Source organism: Phyllostomus discolor, chromosome 13, assembly GCF_004126475.2.
Source record: "Phyllostomus discolor isolate MPI-MPIP mPhyDis1 chromosome 13, mPhyDis1.pri.v3, whole genome shotgun sequence".
Lineage (NCBI taxonomy): Eukaryota > Metazoa > Chordata > Mammalia > Chiroptera > Phyllostomidae > Phyllostomus > Phyllostomus discolor.
Genome location: NC_040915.2, coordinates 20,353,676 through 20,373,435, shown reverse-complemented (window position 1 = coordinate 20,373,435; position 19,760 = coordinate 20,353,676). Strand labels below are relative to the sequence as shown.

The following is a 19,760-nucleotide window of genomic DNA, read 5'->3' as shown; positions in this document are numbered from 1 at the left end:
GGCTGCTGGGCTGGGGGAGATGCAAATCCCCTGGGGGAGGGGAGGGGAGGGGAGGAAGAAGGCGGTCAATAGGATGGAGGGAAAGTCTCTGGGTCTGTCTTTGCTAAACGTGAGCCAACGTGTAAGGGCAAGAGCAGAGCAGGAGTGATTATGTTCACCAGCTGGTCCCCTGTCCCCAGCAGTGGGCAAGGATACAGATCTGAGAGCAGGGAGATTAGGCTACAACCTTGACCCAACACAATGTGTGTGACCTTGGGCGAGTTACTTAACTGAGCCTCAGTTTTCTCATTAGTAAATGGGTCAATGACATTGCCACCTCCCAAGCTTGCTGGGAGGTCACATAACACTGTGCTTAGCCCAGGGATTATCCTCGGCTGCTCCTTGCTCGTCTGAAGCCCCTAAAAGACATCAGACTGTGAGACGAGTGGACTGGGTCAGGCTGTAGCCTGGAGCGAGGGAGGGGCTCTTCCGGTGAAGAGCCTGACCCAAAGCCCAGGACTTTTGTCTTGAGGATTGAACGATTTGGTGCAAGCCATGAACGATGAGTGGGTTTCAGTGCCGAGTCACTCATAGGACTTCGTGTTGAGAAGGGTTCGGAACCTGCGTTGAAGCGCTTCAGGGGTGGACCCTGACAGGTGGACAGGCCGCAGCTCCCGGAGGACTCAGGACTTGCCCAGACTCACAAAGCATGGATGGCGTGGGTCGGATCTGAGCCTGGAAACTTCCTCAGCACAAGCAGCTGACAGCACGGAGAGTGGAAACATCCTGTCCTTCCCGATGCTCCCCCCCACCCGCCCCCCACTTAGCACTTCCAGGAGGAGGGTGGAAGAACAATTTCTCCCTTCCCGAGCTACAGTGCTTCATCTCAGACTCCCAACTGACCAGAGATGCAGCACTGCACCTCAGGCTGGGGGACAGGGCACCGGGCAGCGGCAGGGAGTCCGGCCTCCCAGGGAGAGAGAGGGGCGGGGGAGGGGCCTCGGCTCCACGGCCAGCCCCACCTGTGTGCCCCACCCTCCGCCAGGCATTGGAGCCCTCTGGGACCAAGCCTCGACTCCCCTTTCATTTTATTTTTCAAAGAGCTTTATGGCAAGAAGGTCCCCTCATCCCTTTAGAGTGCATGATGAAATGGGGTTTTAATATGTTCAGAGTTGAGCAACCATCACCACCATCAATTTTAAGATATTTCCTCCCTCCAAAGAGAGACCTGCCACCATGTGGCCCCTCCCTCCCGTTGGCCCCAGCCCTGGGCCGGCCACATTCTGTCTCCAGAGCAGCCAGTTCTGCACATTCGGTAAATGGAGTCTTCCAACAGGCTGACCCCACTCCCCTCTCCCCTGCTCTGTGTCTCCCAGCCAGACAGCACCATCATGGAATTTGATATTTTATACAATCGAACATCTGCCGTGGCCTCCTACTGGGTCTCCCTGCCTCTACTACCCCGAACCCCCAGATTTCCCACCCATCCTTCCCTGACACCCTCCCAGAGTGATTTCTCAACGTGCCAATAGGGTCCTGTGGCTCCCCTCCTTAATTCCTGAAAGGGCTCCCGCTGCCCTCGGGCTGGATTCTGAAACCCTCACCAAAGGCCTCGGCGCCTGCCCCACCTGGCCACTGCTGGCCTCTTCCTCTCGGACACTCCTCCAGGGAGGCCGCACCCACTGCCCCTAGCTCCTGGGCTGCACTGCTCTCCTGCCCGTCTCCTCTTCGTGGGGTTGGTGTCTGCTCAACAGCCACGTCCTTGGGGATGTGCCTCCTGGCCTTCTGGGGTGTCAGGATACCCTGGTCACGTCCTCAAACACCCTGTGCCCTTTTTCTAATCCTTTACCACTGTGGTCTCGTTTAAGCCCACTTCCACTCGTGGGCCGCAGGGCCCACCCTTGGGGGAAGGGGACTTGTCAACGGCACTCCCACCGAAAGTAGGTCCGGGCAGCACAGACCCCCCAAAGCACTGATGGATGGCCGGATGGTTTTCCTCTGTCTTGCTAGTGCCCAGGTTGTTTGCACATGGCTCTGACTGGGCTGCGCCCCCAGTTCCCTGAGGACAGCACCCACATCTTGTTCATTTGGGGGTGTCCCTGGGCCTCACTGAGGCCTTTGTGCGTGCTGACGGGCCCAGGGAATGCATGCCATTTGGTGAGTGAGTGATGGCCCTGGAGGTGATCCCTTTTCCTCTCCAGATCTGGCTTGGGTGAGGACATCCGAGTGGGCTGGCAGAGCCCCCTGCGCTCCTCCGGCCTCCCCCTGCCCACAATCTCAGGGCTCCCCAAGGGCACCCTCCTGCTTTTCTGGTTGCCCACTGTGGTGGCCTGGGTGTCAGATGACATACATTGTCAGGGATGTCTAAAGGGAGAAAGGGGGTGGACAACCCTTCCTCAGGGCTGGGAGTGAGCAAGAAACACACAACCTTAAAACTTAAAGCGTGTCTGATGCTTCTAGCAGGACTCTGAAGTCAGGCCCCTATGTGAAGAGTATTTCCCCGGCTTTACCACTAGGGGTAGGTCAGAACCATTGGCCCCCTGAGGCGAAGTACTGCCTGCCTCTAACATGGGACTCTTCCCGCGGGAGCTCCTTTCAGACTGCGTTTGGCTGGGGAGGGATTCCAACATCAGGACGAGCCTTGGGAGGCCTGGACGGCCCATAGCCCGCGTACTCCTCTCTCAGACGCCCCGACCAGCCCTGCGGGAGAGAACGCTTGCCCCACTCACGGGGAGGTTTCAGTGAGGAGTCAGGAAGCGTCGTTCCAAAAAAGTGATCATCTGTTCCCAGAAACCAGGCCAATAAGGTCAGCCCTGCCTTCTGGGGTGCTCAGTTTTTCCCCAAAGCCCTTTCCCCCGAACCGCCTTCGGCTTCCCGGGGGCACTGCAGGGAACGAGCGGTCTGGAGGGGTGTCTGTGGCCTGGGCACTACCTAACCTCAGAAGACAGTGACTCGAGTCCACCCATTCGCTCGCGGTCCTGTCTCCCGGTGCGGACAAAGCCTCAGCTGGGTGCTCGCTCGTCTCTGACACTTTTCTGGCTCCTGCTCATCGGCCTCGGGCCCCGGGCAAGTGACTCTTTCACCCCACTGCCTGAGTTCTTCCTCCTCTCCTAATTAGGGCCTGTTTTCCAGTTTCCCTCTGCAGAACTCTTGACAGTGAGGTATGAACAATATTCATCTTAAAATTTAAATAGATCTGGCAAAAATTTTAAAAAAGGGCATCTGAGCGACTGCAGCCTGGGGAGCCCTGCCCAGCCATGCGACCTGCAAAACGGCCAGCCGGCAGATGCGGCAGGCCGGCAAGGTGAGCTCCTTGCCTCAGCATGGAGGACTGGGAAGGGGAGGAGCCAGCCCAGCCAGAGCTGAGGGGGGGCGGTGCCGAGGGCTATTTCCAGCACATCCCTGGTCCCACTGGACTCAGAACGTCGCAGCGAGAGTAGCAGCTCTCCTGGGTGCAGGAACAGGAAGTGGACGGGTAGTCCCACGGTCCTGCGGAGTCACTCTGACGCAGGGACAGGGCTGCAGGCACAGCCTCTGCTCGGGGGAGGGGTTCACCTCCATTTCCTCCGTGGCTAAGGGCTGCCCCTTCTGTTCCTTTGTATCTAGGAAAAGCACTCTGGTGCGGCTGCGCTGAGAACAGTTGTTTAATGAGGGTTTTAGTTGTGCTGATCCCTGTGCATCCCCAAGGCTCCGTGGGAAGGGAGTGTTCCGGGGGCAGGGAGCTGGGACTCCTAACTCAGAACAACCAGCCCCAGGGCCCTCATTTTAAACTCTAAGCTCAGCATCTTCTCCCTTGACCAGTTTCTGATCCTTTGCGTTTGGGGTCTAACCCTTGCACCTGTTCGTTCTGCAAACCGAGTTTGCCTTCTACATGCAGAGGACAAGACGGGAATAAACTCGGTGGGATCCTTGCCCTGGAGGAGTGCACTCAGCCAGAAGTGGAAGGACAATGCCCCCAGCAAGGCAATCAGGGGGCAGACCTGGGTGGCATTCGAGAGCCTGAGAAAGGACCGCCAAGGGCTTAGAGGACATAGAGGTTCCCGCCCCTGGGGGAAACCAGGAGGGCTTCCTGCAGGAGGAGGTGCTGTGGTGGGCTAGGAGGACCTGGCTGTCTAGTCCCTGGAACTCTTCCCTTGAGGCTTGTGTACCTGCCTGGCAGGCAGACAGCACTGGCCCTGACCCCTGGTCTCCTCCAAAAGAGACCTCGCTGAGAAGGAGCTTCGTAGCTCTCCTGTTTCGCTTGTCCCACAAGAGGCTCAAGAGGCTCCTTCTCGCTCTGGGGCCCTAGTCAGGAGGCAGGGGCCACTTGGAAAACTCAGGTTCTGTCACTAACTGGCTCAGTCCTTTGTCACAAGTGCATCTCCTCCCTGCGGTTCTGTTTCCCCTTCTGTCAAAGGAGGCAGCTGAATCGGTGACCTCAGCCTCTTACCTGGTGTCAGCTGTGGGCAGGCTGGGGGGCTGCTCCCAGAGGATGAGCCCCTTTCTCCTCTGTGCTCCCCACAGTCTTCAGGAAACGTCGCCCAGCCTGGGGGAACCTCTGTCTTCTGTCTGGAAGCTCCAGGGAGGCTGGGAAGGAGAAAATAAACAGTGGCCGTCTGGGTTTTCTCGCCTGCCGGAGCCAGGAGGCCTCCCTGGCTCCTTCCCTTATATGGCCAGGCTGCTCTGGGCTGGGAGCCTGTGCTGGCTCCCCCACCCTCCCCGCCAGCGAGGGCCGGGGGCCACCGCTGGTCACCTGGGGCCCTGGGGCTGCAGGGGCCAGGGCAGGGCTGAGGGTGGAGGGTTGGAGCCCAGGATGTGTCCCCACAGTCACTTGTACGACCTGGCCCCCTGTGGCCTCTGGGCTGCATGGGTGGCCCAGGTGGGGAGAGTTTTATTGGGACAAGGGGTGGAGAGAAAGGAACCCACCCACCTGGTCCTGGCTTCACCTCCAGCTCAGGGTGTGACCCTGGCCGCGCCTTCCCCGCACCTGCCTCCGTTCCTCTCTGTGCCGGATGAGGGTGTGGAAAACCCTCACTAACCCTCCCAGCCAGCCCCTTTCCGTGGCAGCCGTGCTGTCCCTCTTTCACTGAAGGGAAAACGGGCTTGGAAGAGGCTGAGTGGACCACAGCTATTTAGCAAAAAGGGAGCAAGGCTGGATTTGAACTTGGGGCTATCTGACTCCTCTGGGCTCTGGGCTCTTGATGGGAGGATTGCTAAGGGTGCTCTTGGTGGCAACATGCAACTACTTGTGCGCACCACACGGAAAAGGGATCCTCCCGTAGTGACGCCCCTGGAAGACCAGGGAGGCCCCAGCGCCCAGCACCCAGTGCAGAGGACACTGTTCCGTTAAGCAATGGGGGCCGAGGCTTATCTTGGGGTCCCTAACCACCCTGCCCTGCCCCGCCCCGCCCAGGGCCTGGTGCAAAGTCAGGGCTCAGGAAGGGAGAGCTGTGGAACCACTGACTGAATGACGCTCAGGAGCCACATCTGTGCTGTGGGCACAGCCCCCTGACTGCCAGGCACACTCTGGGGAGTAAAGAAGACAAGGGTGAGAAAGCACTGAGATGCCGCCTTTACAATGGCATTTTCTCTCTGCGCACAAGCTCCTCCTTCCCTCTGCTTCTCATCCCCCAGGCCACTGCTTCCTGAGCTGGCCAGTCCCTGCTCAGCTCAGCTGTGGGACCAAGATGAGGGTGGTTCTGGTCAGAGCCCGGGCTCCGGCTTCAGAGACCGTGGGAGAAGCTGTGGGAGGGGAGGGTGAGAGGGGAGGTGGGGGTGGGTTGCTGGGAACAGCTCAGAAATGAGCCTCACACGAGCACTAACATCCTGTGTGCTCTTAAGCCAGCCCTGGAGCCTCCCTCAGCCCATCCATCATCGTGGCATCCTTTCGGACCCCGGCCGTCTTCCGGGGGCCCGGGGATGGGTGGAGGGGGGCTGCGGGCTGGCTGTCAGCATGGCCGAGACGCCGCAGCTGGCAGCTCTGCAGGCCTGCTCAGTGTCTGAGCAGGACAGTCGAGGGAGGAGGCGCCTGTGGCCCTCCTAATCCAATTTGTTTAGACGCAGTCTCGGGGGTTTGCTGGCTCGGGAGAGAGGGCCGGGTGTGTGAGACGTGCTGGGCTGCACGTTTGCACACACGTGTGAGGCGTGTGGAGGCGAACAGGTGTGCTGCGTTATGTAAGCCAGGCCTGGGCCTGTCACCCGTCCCCGGAGTGTCGGCTCCTGGCCTCCTCTGCTCGCCTCCAAGCCTCCCTCCACTTTCTCCGTTGTCCTGAGGTTTGGCGCCAGAACACCCGTCTGCAGGGGCTATCTGTGCCATTCTGAGTTAGCTCCTTCGCCTCCCCGGGCCTCAGTGTGTCCACCTGTCTTATGGAGCTGGTACACCACCCTGCCTGCTCCGTGCACAGGGTGCTGAAAACTGGCAAGCATGGGGAGAACAGGATGGATGGTAAAAGCGACTGTCACGGTTTTGCGGTGGTCACTGGGGCATACACCCGACCTCACGGGCCCTGTCAGAGCCCCGTGTGCTGGTTCTGTCATCATCGGGTTCCCTCACCCATGTCTACATGTTCCCAGAGTCCGACCCTGCTTGTGCCTTTCCTGGGAAGACAGGCAGCATCCCCCCTCCCCCCAGTCCCGCCTCCTCCGCAGCACGCAGGCTCCGTGCTGCTTGTTTGGAGGCAGAGTGGGTATTGGGCCCCTGGCTGTTTGTTCCTTTGTTGGTCTCACTTGTTTTCTCCTGCAACCCGGACCCAACAGCCCCAAACTGCCTACCCCCCACCAATCAGTAGGGGCCTTGTCAGCTCTTCCCCCACTGAGACCTGGTTTCTTGGCCATTCTGAGGGCTGGGGTGGGGGGAGTGCCCCACGGGACTGGGGTTGCCACGGGGGCACCGTGAGAGTGGGGTGAGGTGCGGGGTGGGTGGGCATCGGAGGCCCGAGGCAGGAAGCACTCACAGCTGCACTTCCAGGCCCCATGGCCTGCCCTCCTCTGGTCCTCAGGAAGTCCCTGCTGGGGTGCTTGCTCCTTCACCGTCAGGGTGGTAGGGACGGCGCCTGCAGGACCGTGTCCTTTCCTGAAAGGGACAAAGGTACCACCTGTCAGCAGGTGCTGGGGTGCCCTGTGGCCTTTGGGGGTTCTGACTGGCTGCCAGGCTCCGAGGGGTTGCGGGTGGATCTGGGTTGCTGCTGGGCCCTTGGAAGTGTCCGGCTGAACCTGCTGAGAGTGTCCAGGCCTCCAAGAGCCTGCTTCTCGGGCCCCAGGCAGCCATCGTTCCCACTTTGCCTGCCTGGCTTTCAAAAGGGGCCTCCTGAGCAGCTCCAAGCTCCAGGAGATGGAGCCCCCCCACCGCCCCACTCCAAGCACAGCCAGGCCCCGTCAGTGAAAGAATGGGGCTGATGGAAATTTCCCAGAGGCCGCTCAGACCCCACCTCCGGCCTCACAAACTGGAAAAGAGCCATTCAGGGGTAGATCAAAACTTGGGGTTAACACAGTGGCCAAGACTGAAGGGACAGCCCTGGGCCACCTGTGACCACTTCCAGCTGCACATGGTTTGCAGCCTGCACAGAACTCCCTCCCTTCTGTAACTCCAGGACACTCACAACCGCCACTGGAGGCAGAAATAACTTCCCTGCTTACTGATCTTCAAAGAAGCTCCACCACGTGCCCAGGGCCATCTGCTGGCAAGCGCCAGAGGCCAGCCTGAACCCAGGCTGTTCATGCTCAGTCCAGCTGTCTCCTGAACTCGGGCAGTGGCCGGCTCGGTGGACACCAAACCAAGCTCACGTCACCATGGTCATTGCAGAAGCCCTAATGCCCTTTCCCGGCCTTGCTCGTTTCCAAGAAACATGAGGGGCTGGGACTGGGACTGGGCCACATCTGCCAGCCAGATGGCACCGCTGTGGGAGAGCTGAGGCGAGGGCTCTGGGCAGACGCGAGGACCCACATGTTCTTTCCCGAGGGGCTTCCCGGGCCACAGTGACCTTCCCTGGCTCCCCGATGCAAGTGCACGTACCAGGGCTGATGTGCTTCCTGGGCTCCAGGGCCCTAGGGTTTCCACTGTGTTGGAAAGAAGAGAAAAGACCCAGGCCCTGGAGCTGGGCTGCCCTGCAGTGGAGTCTCGCCCTAACACTCACCAGCTGCGTGATCTTAGAGCTCATGGGGTCACCTCTCTGAGCCTTGCCTTCCAACCTCACAGTTATGGAAGTAGAATGTCAAGTGCAAGCACAGTGGCTGGTGCACAGTAAGCCCACAATAAATGGCTGCCAACACCACTCCGTGCACAGGGCGGGGGAGAGGTGAGAAGGATGGGGCAAAGGCCCACAGTGGCACCCGGAGAGGACATGGAGGCTTTTGTGGGAGCCACCGTGTAGGGCCTCGAGCTCTGCGTGTGGCTTCTCGGGGCTTTCTGTTCCCAGAGTGCCTTCCCATCCCCTGGACGCCCCAGCCGAGTTCACCAGCCTCACACGCTCCCCACTTCCTCCCCAGGGAAGGTCGCTGCTTGGGGACTTCTGAGCAAGCCCTGGGAATGCAGCTTGAGGTGGAAGCAAGAGTGATGAAGGGAAGAGAGGGGAAGAGAGGGGCCGGACCTGCCTGAGCCCTTCAGGCAGGCCCTGCTTGAAGTAGCCGGGACTCTGGGAGAGTAAGAAACCAGTATCCCTATGACCCTGACCTTCAGGGAGAACAAAAACTGGGAAAGTGGTGACGGTGATGCTAGCTACCACCCATCAGGCTTACCCTGCGTGATGAAGCAACAGCTGACACGCTGGGTGCTACAGTTCACTCCCTGGACGCTCTCATACTCGCACAGCTCTTTGTTCTGTGTCCATCTTCTCACCTGCTCCTTACAATCACCTGTGAGTCAGGTGCCACTTTTATTCCCTGTTACAGATGAGGACACTGAGGCTCCTGGAGGTTACAGCACTCCTTCAGGGTCTCACGGCACCTAAGTGTCAGGGTGGGAGTGGCCCTAGGTGGCCCACCGTGCATTTTCACGGCTCCCGTGTATGACCAGATGGTTTGTGGTATTACTTTGACAGAGTGACAACCTGAGTCGGCATCTCATGGCACTTTGTCAGGTGTGTGTGAGTCTGTACTTGGAGGGGGTTGTGAGCAGAGAAAGCGGAGGCCACACAGGCCCTGGCAAGGGCTGCAAGTGTCCAGAAGGAAGGGGGTGTCTCGTTCTCATTGTCGTTATGCCTCTTTCCCACAGAATCTTCCCCTTGCACGTTCCTGTTTGCTTAAGAAACAAAACAAAACCCCACGATAAAGGAGTTAGTTCTCCCTTCTGTCCTGTCTACTTTGCAAAGATCTGGGGGCTCCAGGGTCCCCATCGGCTGGGCCTGAGTGACGCCTCTGGATAACACAAATGTTGGTTTCTCTGGGAACGTGTTGCGTGGGAAGAGCAGTAGCTTCAGCCCAGGCCCCCTGCAGGTGTGCTGTGTGAGGGTAGATAAGTGTCTTCCCCTCTCTGGGCCTCATCCTGATGGTGGGAAAGGATGGGACTCTAGGTGTCCAGAGTTCTCCCAGGGTCAAATATGGGGGGAAAGTTGACCCCACCTCATCCCCCTGCTATGAATGGCCCCCATAGATCTGCTTGGTAAGAGAGAGAGGGACAGACAGACAGACAGACACGGGGCAGTACATGTTGAGGCCGGAGCTCTCCTAGCTGCCTCTCACTCCTCTTGCCCCCATCCCACCCCTGCTGCTCAGTGCAAAGCAGCCCGAGTGACCTGGACCAGCAGGACTTGATGTCTCTGAGCATTCCTGCTGGTTTCATGCCGTTGTTCAGAAGAGGAGACTGAGGCATGGAGAGAAGAAGCACGGAGCTGAAGGCGATGCTGTCTGTCCGAGGCCCCACTGGGACTGGCCCCTTCTACTCACTGAGGGATCCTAACGGTTCAGATCTTAGCAGAGGGGCCCCTCAGGAAGGAGGGAGAGAGGAGAGCCTTTAAGTTCCTTTGGCTTTGAACGTGGAATAATCATGACTTCCTTTTCCAAATATCTTTTGGCCCTTCCCAGAACCAGATGGCGGATGTTTGGAATTTATGTTGTAAATAGTGTTTAAGAAGGGAGGGGGGTGCAGATATGTTTCTTTCCCCAACCACCAAAAACAAGGTCCAAGGGAGGGAACGGAGGAGGGGAGGGGACTCTGAGGAGATCTGGGCAGAAGGGAGAAGCAAGGGGAAAGAAGAGAGAAGACAAAGGAAGGGAGGCTGATGGAGCGACAGAGCAAGACAGAGAGGCAGAGAGAGGAAGCCAAGGGGAAGGAAGAGAGAAGGTGGGCGAGGGCAACGGGGAGGGGGCTGCCTGGTGCAGGCTCCATCTTGAGTTCAGGAGCAAACCCTTGAGTTTTCTATAAATAGCGTAGCCTTTCCCCCAGCGAGGCTGGCAGCAGGGACTGAGAGAGGCACACTTGCCCTTTTATGGTACGAACATTCCAGATCTTCAAGGGGGAGCTGGGCCTGAGCCTGTGGTTCTGGGTAAAACCCAGCCCTGGGGTCTGGGGTGGGACAGGGCTGGGTGAGGGTTGTGACTTGGTAGGACTTCCTGGCCTGGGTGGCCTCACCCTTTGTGAAGAAAGGGCTGAGGCAGCAATACTAGAGCCTCAGTGTTGGGGTGGAGGGACTCCTAGAGACATCTGGTCTACCCCATTTTTCGGCTTGATAGGAAAAGAAACTGAGTCCCAGGGAGCAGAAAGGATTGTAGGCTCCCCATGTAGAGGCTTGAGGTGTCAAGGTAAACCAGTGCCCAGGTCCATTATTCCGGGCGGCAGGGTGGGCAGTAGAGAGAGCCCTGGTCTGGACTTCAGGGGACCCTATGCATGGTTTGCTGTGTGACCTTGAGCCATCTGCCAAACCTCTCTGGTCTCAGATTCCCTCACTGGGGTGATCTTAAGGGCCTTCTCAGCTTTTTGCCTCTCTGGGAATTCCAAAGCTGGAGAGCAAAGCTTGGGCATAGAGGATGCTGCTTCCAGGCAGGGAGGGACCTACAGCCTGTGGTGTTCTTGCTGTGCCTGGCCTCCTTCCTGTGCCGAGACAAAAGCTAAGATGGACCGAGACAGACAGAGAGGAGGTCCTACCAGAGACTGGGATAGATCATGGATGGAATCTCTGTCCAAGCTGTTTGGGTCCAGGCCCTCACTGGACACACTGAGGCCAGAGAGGACCTTATGTTCAAGATCATGCTCAAGGTCACATGGAGAGTTGGGGCAGAGCCAGGAGCAGAACCAAGGCTTTTCCCTCCCAGCCTCAGGCTCCTTCATCCACAGGAAGCCTCCCATCTGCAGCAGCTGGCAGCTTGGGGGACCATCCCTGGCCAGGAAAAGGGCCTTCCTGGACAGAGCAGCCAGAACTCAAGATGTCTTCATCTTCTGACTCCCTCCTAAAGAGAGTTATGTCCTGGCAGGTCACCAATCTCTCCTTTGTCCCCCTCCCTTAGCTGCAAAGACAATACCATGGTCCCGCCTGAGGAGAAGGGAGGAAAGGCGAAGAAGGACGCACAGCTCTGGCAGGGCGGCGGTGTTGGTCATGGGCTCTGCATCTACAACACCAGATGTGGCCTTGGAGGTGCTCTTGACAGGACTTTCTGCTCTACCAGGACTGTGGCACTCTGAGTTTAGGACTCAACACCAAGAAAATGTATTAAGCCTGCACCAGGTTCACGGGGGTGAATGAGAGGGATCGAGTCCTACGTTGCTGCTTCGCAGTCGGCTGAGTACCCAGGGTCCCTGGTAGCCCCAGTCCTGAGACCCTCTGTCAATTCTGGGAACCTGGGCTGTCTCTCTGACTCCAGCTGGAACCCAGAGCTCAGGCAGCTCTGGTCTTGAGTGTCCAAGAATGCCTGATGGCCGGATCCACGTGCATGCCCACTGCCCAGGACCCTGCCCAGGACCGTGCCCAGGCCTGCCCTGGCTATCCCCCTGACTTTGCCCTTCCCTCCACCCTGTCCCACATAGCTGCCCACCTCCCCAGGCCCTGCCTGGTCTGCCCCCTCGTATGCCCTGCACCCCCTCTCTCCACACTTGGTCTTTTTTGTGATTCAGTTCAGAAGAGGAGGATTGAGGGACAGGAAAGAAAAGGGACAAAAATAAAGCATCTTGTTCTAAGCTTCCCTGTGACCTTCCTGGAATTTCCATGTAAACTCTCTGGGGCGTGTGAACAGGGCTCTCAGGGACCCTGGTCCCCTCCGCCTCATTCCTGCTGGGTGGAAGGCCATCAGCTGAATGTTCCCCAGGGACCCAGCCTTACAGCCAGGCTCCAGGTCTCCTTGGCGTTCCCTGGGAAGGGCAGGAGACAGCAGTGGGGTGAAAGGAAGTGGGGTCCCTAGAGGCCCCCTGTGTGCAGCCAGGGCAGATGCCTCGCTGGGAATCTGACATTCAGGCAGCAGCGTAGCTCAGCCCCGTACGACTGTCCCAAGGCATCTAGGGCTGTGATGTGAAGTCCCTGTCTGGTGGTGGGAAAGGCCTGAAGCCCAACCTCCTCTAATGCTTGACTTCTCTTGAAGGTCTCTACAGTGTCTGCTGAGCTTGCATACCTCTGGCGATGGGGAGCTCACTGCTTCCCCAATCACCTGCCTCTCTTTGGATAGACTCCTGGAGATTCCTTCCTAACATCCTGCTGACACCTGCCTCTCTTGGGTTGTATGCCCTGTCCTTTGCGGGTACAAAGAACAAGTTCTTGTTCCTCCAAAAGCTCTTTAGATGGTGATGCAGCCTGTGGGCTCCTGACCCCACCCTAAGGCCTCCTGTTCCACTATGCGACATCTCAGAGTCACCAATGCCCAGGTCTCTGCCCCGCAGTGCAGCTCTTGGCCTGATGGTGTTTTGGGGAAGGGGACAAACAGGCTAAAGAAAGGGACTCTCTCCCAGAGACAGATGCCAACCCCCCCACCCAAAACAAACCAGTCCCACCTTCTGAATTCTGGCCATCCAAGCTGCTTCATGACCAAGCCTGTCCCACCTTGCCCTCCTTGGATCTCATGGAGTTTCTAGACCTACCCCCGGTTCCAACGGAATGGGCTCTTCTCCTGAAAATGTCTTTCCAGTCCTGCCTCTGTATCTTTGAACACAGAGCTCTCCACCCGGAATGCCTTCTCCTTTCTTCTCTGTTGACCTGAACTGTGCCCCAGGACAGGGGGGCCAGTTGGTTGGGCATCATCCCACAAACCAGAAGGTCATTGGTTCGATTCCCAGTCAGGACACATGCCTAGGTTGTAGGCCAGGTCCCCAGTAGGGAGCACGAAAGAAGCAACGACACATTGATGTTTTTCTCCCTCTCTTTCTCCCTCCCTTCCCCTCTCTAAAAATAAATAAATAAATAGACAAATAAATAAATATTTCTTAAAATAAATAAATAAATAAATACAATTTCTTAAAAAACCCCCAAAACACCAAAGTGTGCCCCCCTGCTACTCCAACCACCCCTGCCCCAGGTGTTTCCTCCCTGAGAGCCTGTGCACCCACTGCAGTACACGGGTAACCTGAACTGTCCCCTTTTTACTCTAAATCATGCAGCAGCGCAGCCTGGAGAGCCCGAGGGACGGAGGAGCAGGAGCGTACCTGAGGGTGCTGGCTGCAGAGCCAGGACCGGAGTCTTAGCCTATTTCTCTCCCTGTTACCCCAATCTCGTTCCGTTTCTCCCAGCAGATGCTCTCAGACTCCACGGGGCTGTGGGGCCACACGCCTGCAGTCTGGGTGGCTCTGGGTGGACTGACCAGTGGCCTCCGAGCTCGGCAGTCCAGCCGGGGCCATGCCACCCTGAGGGGCAGGTTCCCTCTGGACATTTCACCCTGCCCCTGCTTCCCTGCAGCGGTGGGAGGAGGACGGTGTGGGGCACCCTCGAGTGGCAGCTGAACACCGTCCTTGTGGAGCCTGTGGGGTCAGTGTGTTTTCGAGTTTGGGGCTTCTCCTCCTCCGTCCGACCATGGCGTGGGTCTTTGACGGTCTTTGAGGAGGGGGCCAGAGGTTTGTGGCTGATGTGGGCTCCTGGGGAGGAGCCAGGGTGAGGCTGCTCCTTCCAGCCTTGGCCTAGCCAACTGCCCTTTCCTCAAAGCTCCATGGGCCATGTGGGGCAAGGGGCAGCCTGGACTGCTGAGGCCCCTGGGCACTCAGCCGCACTAAGAGCTGCTCAGTGGGCAGAAGGATCATTTCGCCAGGGTCCACCTTTGCCCCTGAACAGGCCTGAGGGGTGGGACCTGGGCAGTGGGGTGGGAGCTCTGTCCATCCCCTTATCACAACAGGGGAGCATCAGGCTCCAACAGCCCCTGCCCAGATGTTGTCCCTGTTAGGCAGGGCAGAACCAGGACTAGTTCTTGCTCATGGACGGTGTTAGAGGGTAAGCACATGGTTTCTAGGGTGAGCCAGACCTGGGATGGAGCCCAAGCTTGGCCTCTTAGAAGCTGTGTGACTTTCGGCAAATGACTAAACCTCTCTGAGCCTCTAGGTTTTCAGAGGGATAATGATTCTTACCTCAGAGAGTGGGGCAAAGGGACCAGACATATGGGCAGAGTTGATAGCAGAGTTGATATGTGCTACTTGTTTTTTTTTTTTTAAGATTTTATGTAGAGAGAGGGGGAGAGAGGGAGAAAGGGAAGGAGAGAAGCATCAATGTGTGGTTGCCTCTCATGCACCCTTTACTAGGGACCTGGCCCACAACCCAGACATGTGCCCTGACTGGGAATCGAACTGGTGACCTTTTGGTTCACAGGCCCATGCTCAGTCTACTGAGCTATACTAGCCAGGGCCCAACTGCTATTTTTGAAGCAGCAGTTTACCCCCTCCCCAGGTGGAAAGGAGAATTGGAGCTCAGTACAGCTCACTCTCCGCCCCACCAAGAAGCTGCCTTTCATATTCACATTTTTGCAACTACTTTTTATTGAGAACTTACTCTGTGTCAGTCACTGTTTTGAGGGCTGTATGAGGTTTCACTCATTTAATCAGACAGCTAAATAACCTAGTGAGACAGGTGTGCTTACCCTGCCCAAGGTCACACAGTTGCTGCGAGGCGGATCTGTGACTCAAACCCAGGCAGCCTGACTTCCCTCTGACCCTGCAACCGGCCTCCTGCCGCACCTGAGCCCCACCCTAGCAGTGCTGTGCTCCCTGCCTGCTCACCTCCTCACCTGGGCACGGGGGTTCACCCCGCATCGGAAGCCCCCCAGCTCCAGAGTCGGCCTCCATTTTCTCACCCGAACAAAAACAGGCCTGAGTGAAGCGGTCTCCACGGGCCACAGGAGCGGGTGGTTCCTGCTGTCTGTCTATTCAGGCATGTTTTGAACTGGAGAAAAGGTTTCTGGTGGCGAAGCACTGCCACCAACAAGCCTCTTTTGCAAGAGGGAAAGGGGCTGGCTCTGAAGTGTGTGGCGAAGCCCCGTGGGGCCTGTCTAGACAGGCCTGTAGGAGGCGGCAGCCACTGTGGGCTCTTTTCCCCAAATTCCTGCACAGTGTCCCGCAGGCGACCTCCGACTGGACCGTGGCCACTGCATGCCGCCGGGCTACGGGCGGGGCCGCTGGGCGGTGCCCGCTGCCACCTCCGTGCCTGCGGGGCACTCCCTCTGCAGCTTGGCCCACACGCAGGGCACTCTCTAGAGACCCAGGTGGACAGGGCTGTGGCGGTGTTTTTGTTTCTTCCTTACATTCTTCCCACACAGATTTAATGGACACAAAACAAAGTGCTTTACCCACGTACTTCAAGAAACCTGGCCATGTCAAGCGTTGCCAGGGAGGGGCTGCGCCCACACTCCGGAGGCCGTGTGACTGGGCTCAGCCACTTTGGAAAGCGACACGCTGCTCCTCTACAAAGTCACCGGGTGTGCACCCCAGAACCCGGTCATCCCTCTCTAGGTATGAGCCCCGGGAAACTGCGGCTCGTGTGCACTAGGAGATGTGAACAAAAATGACTGTAATAACGCTGATCAGAAAGAGGCTTTATCGCACTTCTTGGCGCAACTCCGCTGCCCTAAGCCCTGGGGGACTGTTTAGCTGGAAAATTGCAATAGAGGCGGGCCCAGGCACAGCCCACAGGTGAGGACCTCAGGGACCCTCTCCCAGGCCCCTCCAGGCTCACACAGTCAGTGGTGCCACTGGGCCTGGAACTTTCTATTCCTTAGGGCTACGCGTGTCAGCTCTTCCCCAGACCTGGCCAGGCAGGGAAAGGGCTGGTTCTGCTCAGAGAGCTGCCTTGTGGCTCCTAGGGACCAGTGACAAGCAGTCTCTCTCTGGTCCTGGGGAAGTGGCAGGGTGGAAGGCTGGGCGGTCCCCTTGGAACTAGAAGACCTGGGTTCAAGTTCCTGTGAGGCCGCTCCCCCAGCCTCTGGTGTGTGTGTGGGGGTGGCATTCCTCCTCACTGCTCTCAGCTGGGCCTTGGGGGGCAGGTGAGAGTGCGTGTTTTGAAGCTGAAGAGTGGGTCCCAACCCATTCTGCCACTTTCTAGTTGTGCCACCTGGCGTAAGCCCCAGGGGTCTTCTTCCCTATAAACTGGGGATGGTGGAATGATGCTGACTCCTGCCTCGTGGTCATCCTGGGAGGATTAAACGATAATGCTAGAGATTCAGCCCAGCACCCGGCACCCGGAAAATCCACCAGACATATCCACTGGTGCATTGCGGATGCCAGGATGCCAGGGTGAGGTGGCCCAGTGGCAGGGCAGGAGGTGGGAGACCCATGTGGAGAGAGCATCTCGGGCAGCCAGATCACATACAGTGTCCAGGCTTCATGACCCACGAGCTGTGTGACCTTAGGCAAGCTCCTTAACCTATCTGTGTCTCTGTCTCCTCCTCTGTACAACGGGGAGAAGGATAATAATTGCACCTAATTCTCACAGGGCTGTTGTGAGAATTAGACAAATTAGTCCATGTTCAGGCCTTAGGTAGTGCTGGACCATCGGCATCGCATCTCATTTCCCTGTCCCTACCGCCTCCGGGAGGCCTGGGCTGGGCAGGGAGAACGGCTCTGCTCCAGCTCTGCCAGCAGCTCTCTGGGCGACCTAGACCAGGGCTCTCTTTCTGTGCACTCAGTTGCCTCGGCCTTGTTTGCGAGGGTCCCTAGTTGCTTGATGGCGTAGCATTCTCAAAACTCCACGGGCATGGGAATCACTCAGGGAGCTCACAGCGCAGATGCCCGGGCCCCATCCTGGATTACCTGTCAGCAGGTGAGTGTGCAGTGGTTTGCACACTGCATTATGGGGCACATGGCCCAAGCAATGCCCTGCTGAGGGCCAGAGATGGCAAGTGACTTGCCCAGGGTCACCTGTCTAGTAAGTAAACAAGCCAGAACTGGACCCAGGCAATTGGATTCCAGAATCCCCTTTTGGCCATAATGGCCTTGGGCCTGTCCATCAGACGATGCTGGGCAGGCCGACACTGGAAGACCAGGTCCGTTCTGGGCCCCAGCCGAGGCCAGAGCTTGTTCAGAAGAGTGATGTGGCCTGCTTGTCTCCCAGTCCCGGCCTCAGACCCCTGCCTCTTCCTAGGCCTGTCCCCCACGATGCCCATCTTGAATCTCCTGCCTTCCTCTGATTCCCACGCCTACCACGTCACCCCCCTGGAGTTCTCTGCTGTCTCTTCTGTCCCCACCCCACGCTGCTGTCCTCACCCAGAGATCAGCACCTTCCCCGCCAGAGGCTGCCTGGGGCCACGCCTGCGTCAGATCCCCTTCGGCTCCCTTTCCTCACTGGGGGCTCAACCTCCAAAAACTCGCACAGGCTACGGGCACCTGCTTGGACTCCATACCAGCAGCCCCAGGGCAGGCTCACCTCAGGGACACCTGTGACAACTTCCCGACACTCTCTGCGTTTTAGGCTTGAAAAGGGCTCAGATGCCACATTCTGTGTGGACACTTGGTCATCCAACAGCTTTAAGGTACCGAGAAAAAACTGTAGGTCAGAGAGCATAGGGCACCTGCCCAAGGCCACAGGGCCAGGCAATGGGAGGCAGAGCTGGGGCTGAAGACCGAGCCCATCCCTCAGCCATCGTGCCCATCCCACGGCCGAGCAGCCAGCCCCTTGGCCTTCCCGCCTGTCTGCCGGTCTGCCAGAGCCCAAGCTGATAAGGGCTTCTCTTCCAGCTTTGCTTCTTGAAGCCATTATTGGAAAACAGTTTTCCTTGCCAGGAGCCCCGGCTCCGGGAGCTGTGAAATCAAACCTCAGAGAACACGGAAGGAGCGCTGTCTACAGGGAAGCCGGGGAGACGGGCCCGGACTTGGTCACGGCAGGGCAGCTCAGGCTGGCAAGACGCTGACACTGCCCACTTGCTCTGCTCCCACCCCCACTTCGTCTCAGCCGCAAGAAGTCCTCGGAGCCAGCGGGACCAAGGACTCTGCCCATCTGGCCAGTGCGGGAAGGGTGCTTAGAGATCAAGTTCAGCCCCTGTGCAGATGGGGAGACCGAGGCTCAGAGAGGCGGAAGGCACAGAGCGGGTTAGCAGGAGAACAAGGACCGGACCTCTGACACAGCGTCCCCTAGATGCCATGAGCCCCCGCCCCCTTTCGTACACCCAACGTCTACCATCGGTTCTTACCTCTCCTGTGTCTGGTCCAGGTGAGGCTCCTTGTGGCCTGAGATGGGGGCCAGCCCACCTGGGGGATTCTGGGGGGATGTCACTGCTTCCCAACTAACTGGACTGGGACTCTGGTACCCCTCACTGCCACCGGGGCGTTTTCCAACGGCCGGCACCGGACCCCCCTCCTCTTAGCCCCTTGCTTGCTGCTCTCTGGCCACAGAGGCCCCTCTGCCTTTTACTTTATATGAGCTGAAGGAGCAAGCCCAGTGTCGGGGTGAGGCGGGTGCGGAGTCCTCCCGGGGGCCCCCCATTGGCCCAGGCGCCCGCCACGTGACCGCCTCGCCTTGACCTGCCCCCGGTGCTGAATGTTGCTTTTACCCCCTAAGGAAGGAGTGGTTGACAATTTTCATATTTCTTCTAAATTTGGAGATTTCAGACAATGCTGGGAGGCTTGGCTCCAGCTGCCAGAGGCCCATGTGGAAGTCATTAAGCCCAAGAAGGGGGGCTGGGGGAGAGGGAGGCAGGGAGAGGAGGAGGAGGAGGAGGAGGAAGGGGGTGGGGATGGAGTTCTGAGGGTTGCCAGTTGTCAGCCTGGGAACAGGAGCAAATCCCTGGGAGCAAGCCGTGTGTGAGAATTTCCTTCCTCCTCTCGGGCCCCTGTGTCCCAGGCCCGGCGCTGGAGCTCTGAGATTTTTCTGGGAACCTCTAGTCAGGAAGACACCCGTCCTGGCTCCCGGGGCCTGGGGGCCGGCTGTGATGGCAGCAACAGGGGACCACGAGGAAGCAAATCCTCTCTCCAGAAAGTGAGGACCCTGGACGGCCAACCCCATCGTCGGGCAAAGGAGACTGAGGAGGGACAAGCTTGTCCCCATCACAGGACAGGAGCTCAGACCCCGGGATGCCTGCTGGCACCGGGTGCATCTCCTCACACACCCCTCCTTTCTCGTGGCCCGGCACCACTGGCCTCCGGCAGGCACCTCAGCGTTTCCATGCTTCAGGGCCTTTGCATTCGTGGTTCTCTCCACCGAAAGGGCCCTTTCCCCAGAGCTTTCCAAAGCTGCTCCTCCTGCTTCTGGTCTCAGTCCAACAGTCCCCTCTGGGTGAGGCCGGGTCTGGCCGCTCTGTAATTCCCTGCCACTGCCCCTGCTTGTGGCCCCCCGTGACGGCCTCACGTGTACTCATTGTACATGACTGCTGGTTTTGTCGCTCACTGCCTAGCTCTTCCAGGGAAGTGCGACTCCTCGCTCAGGGTCTATGTCCCCAGACCTCCCACAGTGCCAGGGCAGAGCGGCAGGAAAGACAGGGTTTGC

General features: G+C 58.4%; 1 long non-coding RNA gene across 2 annotated transcripts; it reads right to left on the bottom strand.

Moving 5' to 3' along the window:
* Window positions 1-3,084: 3,084 nt before the first annotated feature.
* On the bottom strand, window positions 3,085-18,651 carry LOC118497835. Of its 2 annotated transcripts, none has more exons than XR_004900346.1 (3): window positions 18,469-18,651; window positions 6,912-7,030; window positions 3,085-6,373 (listed from the first exon to the last, which is right to left on the bottom strand). It is a non-coding gene; the product is annotated as an uncharacterized LOC118497835 (long non-coding RNA). The 2 variants fall into 2 exon arrangements; XR_004900345.1 differs by having other exon boundaries at window positions 3,085-4,545.
* Window positions 18,652-19,760: the final 1,109 nt, after the last annotated feature.